Here is a 12,453-nt window from a genome sequence, read left to right as displayed (position 1 = left end):
TCCAACAGGTGGACAAGGGGGACAGTGTCACTGATGCATGCACTGTCACTGCTCACCATCCTCGTGGCCTCCTCAAATGGTGACAGGACAGTGCATGCATCCCTGATCATGGCCCACTGGCGTGGGGAAAAAAAAACAAGCTCCCCTGATCCTGTCCTGGTGCCAAAATCGCACAGGTACTCATTGATGGCCATCTGCTGCGTGTGCAGCCGCTGCAGCATGGCCAACGTTGAGTTCCACCTGGTGGGCATGTCACAGATTAGGCTGTTCTTGGGCAGGTTAAACTCCTTTTGGAGGTCCGCCAGCCGAGCACTGGCATTATATGACCAACGGAAATGCACACAGACTTTCCTGGCTGCCTCAGGACATCCTGTAAGCCCGGGTACCTGCCCAAGAACCGCTGCACCACCAAGTTAAGGACGTGAGCCAAACAGGGCACATGGGTCATTTGTCCCTGTCGGAGGGCAGAGAGGAGGTTGGTGCCATTGTCGCAAACCACCATTCCTGCCTTAAGATGGCGTGGCGTCAACCACCTCTGAACCTGCCCCTGCAGAGCTGACAGAACCTCTGCCCCAGTGTGGCTCCTGTCCCCCAAGCACACCAGCTCAAGCACCGCAAGGCATCTTTTGGCCTGCATACTTGCGTAGGCCCTTGAACGCCTACGGAGCACCGCTGGTTCCGAGGACAGATCACAGGAAGAGGCCATGGAGGAAGAAGAAGAGGAGGGGGTGGAGGAGAGAGGTGTGTCACAATCATTAATAGTGGCATTTTGGAGGCGTGGTGGCGGAACAACTTCCAACACTATTGCACCTTGTCCTGCATCCTTCCCAGCTGCCAGCAAAGTCACCCAATGCGCGGTGAAACTTAGGTAATGTCCCTGTCCATGCCTGCTGGACCATGAGTCAGCGGTAATATGCACCTTACTGCTGACCACCCTGTCCACATTGCCCACAAGTACTTGGCTGTGACACACCTAATTCTACACCTTCATTCCTCTCAGTGCAGGTCTCAGAGAGGACTGAAGGTATAGTGGGGTTGGAGATCTCAGCTGATGAGGAGCAAGGAGAGGTCCTCTTTGTTCTTTGGTGTGGGTCTTTTAGATACGCTTGCCAACGAACTGCATGGCAGGTCAACATATGTCTGGTCAAGCATGTGGTGCCCAAGCGGGAGATGTTTTGGCCACGCGAGATACGCTTGAGACATATGTTGCAAATAGCAGCGGTGCGATCTGATGCACTCGTCTCAAAAAAGGCCCACACCAAAGAACTTTTTGAATAATGCGCAGAGACTGCAGCGCCCTGCACATGCGAAGCTTTGGGGTGTGATGCAGTCAGTGTGCTGCCCTTAGGCTGGCCTCTGGAGGGCATCCTGCCTCGTTGGTGATGTGCCTCCTCCTCCTCCTCTCTCCTATCAGGCACCCACGTTGAGTCAGTGACCTCATCATCCCCTCCCTCCTCATCACTGGAGCAAACCTGGCAGTATGCTGCAGCAGGGGGAGCATGACTGCCAGATTGCTGTCCTTTTTGGGCACCCCCTCTGTCCGTGCTCACGTTACTGCCTTCATCTAGCTCAGTATCATCATCAGAGCCTTCCAAACGCTGGGCATCCTCCTGGAGCATGTACCCAACACTGTGGTCAAACAGTTCGAGGGACTCCTCAGGAGGACATGGTGGGGCTAGGGAAGGAGTCACTGATGACATTGAGCCGAGGGAAGAAGCCGCTGCTTTGCCAGACAAAGTACCCTGAGCATGGGTGAAAGAGGATGAGGAGGATGAGGACGGCTTGGTCATCCACTCGACCAAGTCTTCCGCATGTTGCGTCTCAACACGGCCAGCTGCCGAAAAAAAGGCCAAGCATGTCCCACGGCCACGTGCTGATGAGGATGCACCATCTCCACGACCAGCACTGTTGCCTCTAGACACAGAGCCTGCTTGCCCTCTTTTATTGGCTTGTGACTGTCTGCCTCTCCTTGTTGGCCTTCCAGACATAGTAATGGCCTGTAGCTGCACTAAGCTGGGATATATATATATATAAATATATATATATATATATATATATATATATATATATATATATATATATATGTACTGATACTGCAGCTAGCAAAATCAACTGCCTGCCTGTAGTATGAGAACACCACCAACCTTCTACAGGTAGCTTTAGCTGAACACTGTGCAGAGCTCGCCAAAAAATAACTTGTAGCTTATTTAGCTGCCTGCGGTAGTGATAGGATCAGGAAAACACCACCAACCTTCTACAGGTAGCTTTAGGTGAACACTGTGCAGAGCTCGCACTACACTAACTTGTAGCTTATTTAGCTGCCTGCGGTAGTGATAGGATCAGGAAAACACCACCAACCTTCTACAGGTAGCTTTAGCTGAACGCTGTGCAGAGCTCACAAAAAAATAACTTGTAGGTTTAGCTGAACACTGTGAGGAGGACGCACTACACTAACTTGTAGCTTCAGCTGAACACTGTGCAGAGGTCACACTAAATTAACTTGTAGCTTTAGCTGAACACTGTGAGGAGGACGCACTACACTAACTTGTAGCTTTAGCTGAACACTGTGCAGAGGTCTCACTACACTAACTTGTAGTTATAGCTGAACACTGTGAGGAGGACGCACTATACTAACTTGTAGCTTTAGCTGAACACTGTGCAGAGGTCACACTACACTAACTTGTAGTTTTAGCTGAGCACTGTGAGCAGGACGCACTACACTAACTTGTAGCTTTAGTTGAACACTGTTCAGAGGTCTCACTACACTAACTTGTAGTTTTAGCTGAACACTGTGAGGAGGATGCACTACACTAACTTGTAGCTTCAGCTGAACACTGTGCAGAGGTCACACTAAATTAACTTGTAGCTTTAGCTGAACACTGTGAGGAGGACGCACTACACTAACTTGTAGCTTTAGCTGAACACTGTGCAGAGGTCTCACTACACTAACTTGTAGTTATAGCTGAACACTGTGAGGAGGACGCACTATACTAACTTGTAGCTTTAGCTGAACACTGTGCAGAGGTCACACTACACTAACTTGTAGTTTTAGCTGAGCACTGTGAGCAGGACGCACTACACTAACTTGTAGCTTTAGTTGAACACTGTTCAGAGGTCTCACTACACTAACTTGTAGTTTTAGCTGAACACTGTGAGGAGGATGCACTACACTAACTTGTAGCTTTAGCTGAACACTGTGCAGAGGTCGCACTACACTAACTTGTAGTTATAGCTGAACACTGTGAGGAGGACGCACTATACTAACTTGTAGCTTTAGCTGAACACTGTGCAGAGGTCGCACTACACTAACTTGTAGTTTTAGCTGAACACTGTGAGGAGGACGCACTACACTAACTTGTAGCTTTAGCTGAACACTGTGCAGAGGTCGCACTACACTAACTTGTAGTTTTCCCTGAACACTGTGAGGAGGACACACTACACCAACTTGTAGCTTTAGCTGAACACTGTGAGGAGGACGCACTACCCTAACTTGTAGCTTTATATACACACACAACACCTGGGATGCATATATATACACAATACACTGTAAGTGCAGCTAACTCACTGACTGTCCTGCCTAATCTAACTAACTTAAATGAAATGACACTGTCTCTCTAAGCACGCCGGAACACACTACACAGGGCCGCCATGCAGGCGGCATTATATAGTGTGGGGCGTGTTCTAAACCCCCTGAGCCATAATTGGCCAAAGCCACCCTGGCTTTGGCCAATTACAGCTCTCTCTACCGACGGTGCTGTGATTGGCCAAGCATGCGGGTCATAGTGCATGCTTGGCCAATCATCAGCCAGCAATGCACTGCGAAGCCGCAGTGAATTACGGGCCGTGATGCGCCACACGAATTTGGCGCGAACGGCCCATATCGTTCGCAATTCGACGAACGATCGAACAGCCGATGTTCGAGTCGAACATGGGTTCGACTCGAACACGAAGCTCATCCGTACTGGCCAGTACCAGCTCTTGAGGCAGTCTATTCCACATTTGCACAGCTCTTACTGTGAAGAAGCCTTCCCATATTTGGAGATGAAATTTTCCTCCATACATAAGGAGTGCCCCCTTGTCCTCCGTGATGACCCTAAAGTGAATCACAACACCAAGTTCACTATATGGACCACTTATGTATTTGTACATGTTGAAAAATAATACTAGTTGGAAAAACCGCGCTACGGAGCCTAAATAGAGAACAGAATGATAGCTGCACTAATAAAACACCAATATCCATGCAAAAAAATCCAAAACTTTGTGAAAAGTGCGCTTACAATCTGTATACACAAGTGATAAATGAAAAGATAAAATAAACTTGCATGAAACAAGGTTTAAGTAAAATGAAAAATAAACTTGCATGAAACAAGGTTCAAATAAATAAAATAAAAGTGAAATAAAAATGTATCTAATCCTAAATAATATGATATGTGAAATGTGCACTGATATAGCAAGCACTCATATGGGAGGCACAAAGGAGAAATATCAACCGTTACACATCAATCAGAAATGAGTGTGACACTAAAAAATATCTGAAAAGAGTGAATAATAAATTTATAAAAATTGTGACTGAAGTCCATAAAGTGGAACAATGAGGAAAAAAGTTCATCAGCATGAGGAAACCCCATCCACCTTCCATCAGACCATCATCCGTATAATTGAAGAAAGGAAAGAGGGATAAATAGATGTGACTCCACTTGCAGTGAATCCAAAAAGGAAATAATAAAGGTGGACCCTTACCCTCGATGGTGGACCCCCTATTAGCGAGGTCTTACGAGCACGCAGATTTCGCCCTCTGCAGGGACCATGTAGAGATAGCGTCCGCAACAGCTGATACATCCAGGTTCTCCTGTCCGGACTGATCCAAGTCTTGAGCCTGGAGGGGGGAGAAGCGCTCTCTTGCTTCCAAGGTGGTGGAAGGAAAAAGGCAAATAAAGCTCCAATAGTGTAATAAGTTTAGGGTTTATTATAAAAAATATATAAGACAAAAACGGAGAAGACACGCTCCGTGAAAACACTTGTAAAAATCGTAAAATTATGCTGGCATTAAAATAAACGAACACCCGTGCAGATCATGGGGCGAACAATGTGATGGCTTACAATGCGTAGCCACGCCCTACATGTTTCGTCACAGCTGACGTCTTCAAAGGGGCACGGGCGACGCATTGAGCCATCACCTAAATAATAAAGGTGAACCAAGCCTCATTTTCAACTCAGCTCTAAAACAATGTTATCCTTACTGCGAAGGGATCTAAGTGGAAAAACCAAGCCTCTACCTGGTGCTCTCCACTAGATGAATGTTACCATAGTTACTCAATGATACAGAAATGCCAGACGGAGACAATTAGCCCATCAGAGAGTGATAATAGATCCACCACTCAGACGATCTCACGAGCATTACTATACTGATGTTAGTATTTACTCCTCTGACAGACAATCTCAGTGGTTTATCTGGATTGCTAAAAGGAAACTATACATGTCACCGAAGGGAAATGTCTCCTAGATTAAAAAAAATAATTAATGTTCGAATATATAAAATTAAAAAACTGTAAAATTATACCCTATAGATAAATATACAAAAATTCTTTCTATTTTAATCAATACCGAGAAGCCCATTCATTGGCGTGAAGAGCACCCAGTATCACAAAATACAACCATGTTTAATATTAAATCATATATACTTTGAATGAACAAAACAATAAATCCTACAAACATTTCCAGTCACCCAAATACTTCCAAACAATTGAAATATTAGGTCCTCGACTGATACAAATTATGAAAATGAATAATGAATATAAAATACCATTATACCCCATTCTTCTCAATTGATATAGAGATTGTGAATGGATCCCCTCTTCTCAAGAGAGAATAAATTCAGTTGCTCATAGCTAAGCTCCTCCATGCCTCTTATCAGTTTGGTTGCTCTTCTCTGCACTTTCTAGAGTTCCCTGATATCCTTTTTGTGAACTGGTGCCCAAAACTGAACTGCATATTCCAGATGAGGTCTTACTAATGATTTGTACAGGAGCAAAATGATATCTCTTTCTCTGGAGTCCATACCTCTCTTAATACAGGAAAGGATCCTTCTCCACCATTAATTCCCCCAGTTGTACTCTGCCTAGTATGTATGATGCATGCATATTCTTAGGCCCCAAGTGCATAACTTTACATTTATGTACATTAAACCTAATTTGCTGTAAGAACGTTATTTCACTGTATAGCTTGCTGTCATCTGCAAAGACTGAAATGGTACTTTTAATCCCAGACTCTATATCATTCATTAATATATTAAAAAGTAAGGGTCCCAACACTGAACCTTGGGGTAGACCACTGATAACCTTAGACCACTCAGAGAATGAATCATTAACCACTACTCTCTGAATTCTGTCTTTTTAGCCAGTTTTCTATTCATTTACAAACTGATTTTTCCAAGACTGTAGACTACCTACACAGCTTTAGTGATAGCGTTATATTGGCACCTTCAGGTGACTGGACAGGAAGTTTCCTTACAGATATAACCTCTCCCTGCTAAGCTAGGCTCCAGTGTTTGTAGCAAGCTGCCATGAACCACAAAGGAAGAGGGGTGGGATCTTTGTGTCCTGTGATGTACTCAAAGTAAAGGGTTTTACAGGTAAACCAAAAATCCATAGAGAAGTAGTAGATTCTGAAGCTGTATGACCCTTCCTTGGGCCCTCAGAAAGCACAAAGGGGGAATCCAACTGTCAAATAGTATCAGCTGAGTTTACATAGCACCTGATAGCAGGAACCACATCCAGTATGTAAAACCTTGTCCCCCATCATCTGAGGGTAAGGACAAAAGGATGGTAACACAATACTGGCTGGGATGGACAAAGAAACAGTGAAAAACCAGTGAAAAGTGGTCCCTTGCAGGAAAGAGCAGGCAAATCCGTAACTCTATGAGCCGAAGTACCAGAATAAAAACCTCTGAATCTAAAGAACCAAAACAACATCCTGAAGGGTTCAAAAGGAGATTTCTACAATAATGAAAATACTGAGGTCCAATGGCATCAACGGGGTCTTAACTTGTGGAATGTGCGTTAATGCTTTGAACAAAAGCCTGTACTAAAGAATATGAGGAAACCGGTCTCTGAAAAAGAACAGCCAAGGCCGAAATTTGACCCTTGACCATACTCAAGGCCAGCCCCTGATCTACTCCCCATTGGAGGAAGGCCAGAATATGACCAAGCACAATACCACAAAACCAACCACATACCTGCAAGGGTGAAACCCCTGAGTCTCACACCAAGAAAAATAAGCTTTCCAAGGCATATTGTAAATTTTCCTGGAAGTTGTCTCCTAGCCTTAAGCAAGGTAGTAATAAGTGAATCCGAGACACCCCTGTCCCTTAGGACCCTGGTTTCAACATCCATGCTGTCAAAGTCTGAAACTGAAAAGACAGTAGCAAAAAAACTGGAGCCTAGCCTGGGGGGGGGGTGGTTATTTGAGAGGGAACTTCCTGGCTTCTTTTGCCAGTGTACAATCACCTGAAGATGCCAGCACAACCCTATTGTTATGAAGATGATGATACTCTGTGTCCCAGGATGTACGGAAAAAAACAAACATTTTTTACTCACCTAGGTCAGCTGTCAAATGCTTTTGTTGGCATGTCTTTCAGGAATAGGGACTGGTAATACAATGCAGTCTGTGCCCATGTGTCAGAAACCATGAATCAGACCAAGACAGAAGTACAGTTAAATCACACTTGTTTAATAATAAAAGTAAATAGAACAAACGTAGTCAAAAATTTGGTAGCCAGAATGGATAGTCAGACAAGCCAGAAAGTCAGGAAGCCAGGAATCAGCGTAGTGGAACAGCAAGCAGGATCTGGAGCCAGAAGGAATGTCAGACAAGCAAGTCTTTAACAGGAGCTCAGGAGAAAGGCTCTGTGATTTGACCTAGGCGAATGCAGAGATCATCTGGGCTGGACGGCTTAAGTAAGCAGGACTGACGAGCAGGATATCATCAACAGGTGAGTCACTGTGGAGAGATGGGAGCTGGCAATTAGCCGACAGCTGAGTGGCCAGCTCAGAGAAGGAAGGGCTGAGCCCAGCCCTGACACCATGGTGAATATTTTATTTTCCATGCAATCTACAGGCAAAAAGGACGTAACATAACTTTTTGCTTAATTTGACCAATGTCACCTAGCATTAATGTAGTTAAAAAAAATTACATTTTTTTCCTTGTTTCAAAAAATAATATTTCTAGTTCAATGTATGGTAAAGTTATCTACAAATGAATTAAAGGCTTTTTTTTTTAAACTGTGTATTTTTTTTTTATATGATTCAACAAACGAGCCAAGAAGACAGAAAAAAAGTGCATATAATTGGTAAAAAACTAAGTTAAAAATGAATACTTAAACCCCAGACAGACATAAAAGACACTTAGCAGTTTAAATTGATTTGTGAATGTCTCATCATTTGAGCAAAGGTAACGAATATTACCCGTAATGTTTTTAATGTGTGTAATAGTTTCTTTGTTGCCTTTCACTGAATGTAACCTTCTCTAACATTTGATCTTAAGAAAAAAAAAAGAACATTTTAACATGAAAGTTAACATTCATTACAAGAGAAAATAGCCTAACACTATAGACTAAGAACATTTGACCAGCAGGGGAAATAATCTGAGGAGTCTTTTGTACTTCTGTGGAGACTCTTGTATGAAAATCCGAACAAATGGGTTCAGCTGAGCAAATCTCCACCTGCAGTGTGGAGTGAAACTTTAGCAGTAATATTATTGCAACTGCTAAAAATGACAGCCCTTACCACCTGACTTCTGTACATTATGCTACCATTATGGGGAGGTCCCAAGTATTGATGGGCGAACGGTTCGGCCCGAGCATGAGTTCCGGCCGAACATTTGCTTGTTCGGCCGCTCGCCAAACAACCGAATTTGCAGGGTGTGTTCGCCCGACAAACATCCTGCAATGCACTGAGCCCCCCCCCTGAACCATACCAGGACACATGCCCTCAACATGGGGGGGTTGGTGCTTTGGGGTAGGGGGGCTTTGCCCCCATCTCAAAGCACCTCGACAACTCTGAGCTGTGGTTGTTGGGGTCTGCGGGCGGGGGGCTTATCAGAATCTAGAACGCTCCCTTTAACAAAGGGCCCCCCCATGTGAATGGGTATCGGATACATTGTACCATTCACCAAAAAAGTGAACAAAAGTGATAACCATACGAGACAGTTTTTGACCAATCCGTTATTAAAAAATAAAAAAATTGTGTCCCTTGATGTCAATCCATCTTCAATCACGTCGCCTGCCAGACCTGAAAATTTTAAAACGCTCTCACCTTCTGGGAGGCCTCCCGCCGTATGCCCAATCTACGCTTCCGCATTTCTTATATAAGCAAGGGACGGGGCCACCCGGCTACATCACCCGGTGGCACCGCCCCTTCTGGCATCATGTGACATCAGGAGGGGCGGTGCCATCAGGTGATGTAGCCGGGTAGCCCCGCCCCTTGTCTATATAAGAAATGTCAAAGAACGGCATATGGCGAAAGGCCTCCCAGGGGTCGAGAGCGTATTAAGAAAAAAAAAAATTTTCGGGTCTGGCGGGCGACATGATTAACGATGGATTTACATCAAGAGACATTGTTTTTTTATTTTTTAATAAAAGATTAGTCAAAAACTGTCTCGTGTGGTTATTACTTTTGTATACTTTTTTGGTGAATGGGTATCCGATACCCATTCACATGGGCGGGGACGGAATCTGGTGTTAAAGGGGGCTTCCCCAAAGCCCAAGGTTGTCGGGAAGAGGCCCTTGTCCCCATCAATATGGGAAAACCAGGCACTGCTCATCACCTGTCCAATACAGTCCCAACAGTGAAGCATGGTGGTGGCAGCATCATGCTGTGGGGGTGTTTTTCAGCTGCAGGGACAGGTCGACTGGTTGCAATCGAGGGAAAGATGAATGCGGCCAAGTACAGGGATATCCTGGACAAAAACCTTCTCCAGAAGGCTCAGGACCTCAGACTGGGCCAAAGGTTTACTTTCCAAAAAGACAATGACCCTAAGCACACAGCTAAAATAACGAAGGAGTGGCTTCACAACAACTCCGTGACTGTTCTTGAATGGCCCAGCCAGAGCCCTGACTTAAACCCAATTGAGCATCTTTGGAGAGACCTAAAAATGGCTGTCCACCAACGTTTACCATCCAACCTGACAGAACTGGAGAGGATCTGCAAGGAGGAATGGCAGAGGATCCCCAAATCCAGGTGTAAAAAACTTGTTGCATCTTTCCCAAAAAGACTCATGGCTGTATTAGATCAAAAGGGTGCTTCTACTAAATACTGAGCAAAGGGTCTGAATACTTAGGACCATGTGATATTTCAGTTTTTCTTTTTTAATAAATCTGCAAAAATGTCAACAATTCTGTGTTTTTCTGTCAATATCGGGTGCTGTGTGTACATTAATGAGGAAAAAAAAATGTACTTAAATGATTTTAGCAAATGGCTGCAATATAACAAAGAGTGAAAAATTTAAGGGGGTCTGAATACTTTCCGTCCCCACTGTACTCATTACTCATTCACATGGGGACAGTATCTGCGATCCCCCTTATTTTTCAAGGGCCCTTTGAGATTTTAATAAGCCCCCTGCCTGTAGGCCACCACAACCACTAGGCCAGAGTTGTGGGGATGAGGACTTTCCCCCTGGAAAGTTTCTCCCCCTCCATGTTGATGGCAAGTAACCTGGTATGGTTCAGGAGAGAGCAGCAGATTCTCAAATCCCCCCCCCCCCCCCGTTCCTGTCCACCTGGGCTGCATGTTCAGAAAAGGGTCTGGTATGGATTTTGGGGGGACCCCATGCTTTCTTTTCTACATTCACCTGTCAGTCAGGAATCCCTGGCCGATCTCTGAATGTGCTGGGTGGCAACAAGTCACTTCCAGGTGATGGCTCCCTAATAGCCACAGAAAGCTGTCACATTTAGAGGGGCAATAATACCAATACAAAATTTTTCACTTCACACTGTAGCCCATTTGTTTGGCCGTTAGACTGCACGTAGTGCTGAGGTCTACCTTATATCTTCTCCCTACTGGTCAAAAATTTTCATGGCACCCCCCATGCAGTTTTGCGTGAGACATAATTTCTGAGACATACAATAAATAGCAGCTAGACTCAAAATCCGTTTACTGAATCAGAACAGGCAGCGATTGCGATTGGTTGCCAAAGCTAACAGTGTATCATTACCGCTCACTGACTGGTTGCTAGAGGTTACAGCACACATTACGGCTTACTGATTAGTTGCTAGAGGTTACAGCACATGATTTCTGCTTGTTGATTGGTTGCTAGAGATTCAACACTGCTCACTGGTTGATAGTGGTTACTGCACATCATTACTGCTTACTGATTGGTTGCTAGAGGTTACAGCACACCATGGACTGCGGAGGTGAGGGGACCCATTAACAGACAGAAAACTCCTAGGGATCCTAGGACTCCTGGGATCAGTGGCAGTGCTGGGGGGAGGGTGTAATCAATGGCAATGCTGATTTTTTTTACCGACTACTAATATAAAGAGGAGTTTCAACACTGGCCATCAATGTAATATGGGTTTACACTGACCATTAATGTAATAGGGGTTTACACTGACCACTAATGTTATAGAAGCATTCACAGTAATCACCAATGTAAGGGCGACATTCCCACTGGCCACTAGTGTGAATGAAAGGATTCTACACCAAGCACCAATGTAATGAGAAGATTTACACTGACCACCAATGTAACTGAGACATTTTGCCTGCGTTCACATTTGTGTGTGTCGGGAATGCATGCAAAAATTGCTTTCCTGACACCACAGAAACGTGCTGCCCTCTAGCAGATACACGGCAGTGCCATTAATTGTTAATGACACCCTCAGGCATCTGCTGACATGTGCCTTGGCACTGTGTGATTTTGAAAAGGGTTTGGGACTTCCACATTTGTAGCGCATAGAGCAGCCCATTGAAATGAATGGGCTGCCCTACACATGACCTACATCTTTATACACCCTGTCTGTACACCTTTGCATCCCAAACCTCCCCCATCCTCTCAACTCCAACCACCCCCCTTTTAACTCTACCTGCCTCCTCTGCTCATCTTTGCACCCACCTTCCTTACCTCTACACATACCCTCCTTGCTCACCTGTGCACACCAAACTGTAATACCTTCTCTGTCTACCTCTGCACACCCCACAGTACCCTCCCCCCCACTAATTTGCTTACCTTTGTAGAACAGGCTGATGGTAGGCCTAATGACCACAATTGTAGGCAGGACTTTCAAGCATGCCCCTTTATCTGTCCAGTGGGCAGCATTTAGTATAGGTGATGGTGGATATGACCTCAAGGGGGCATGATATACACATGGATACCGCCTCTATTTACATCTGAATCCTGCCGGTCCACTACTATTTACATATGAATGTCACCAGTATTTACATATCAATGCCAGTATTTACA

The sequence above is a fragment of the Aquarana catesbeiana genome, linkage group LG09, assembly GCF_042186555.1.
Source record: "Aquarana catesbeiana isolate 2022-GZ linkage group LG09, ASM4218655v1, whole genome shotgun sequence".
In the NCBI taxonomy this organism is placed as follows: Eukaryota; Metazoa; Chordata; class Amphibia; order Anura; family Ranidae; genus Aquarana; species Aquarana catesbeiana.
Note: the sequence above shows the minus strand (reverse complement) of the source record.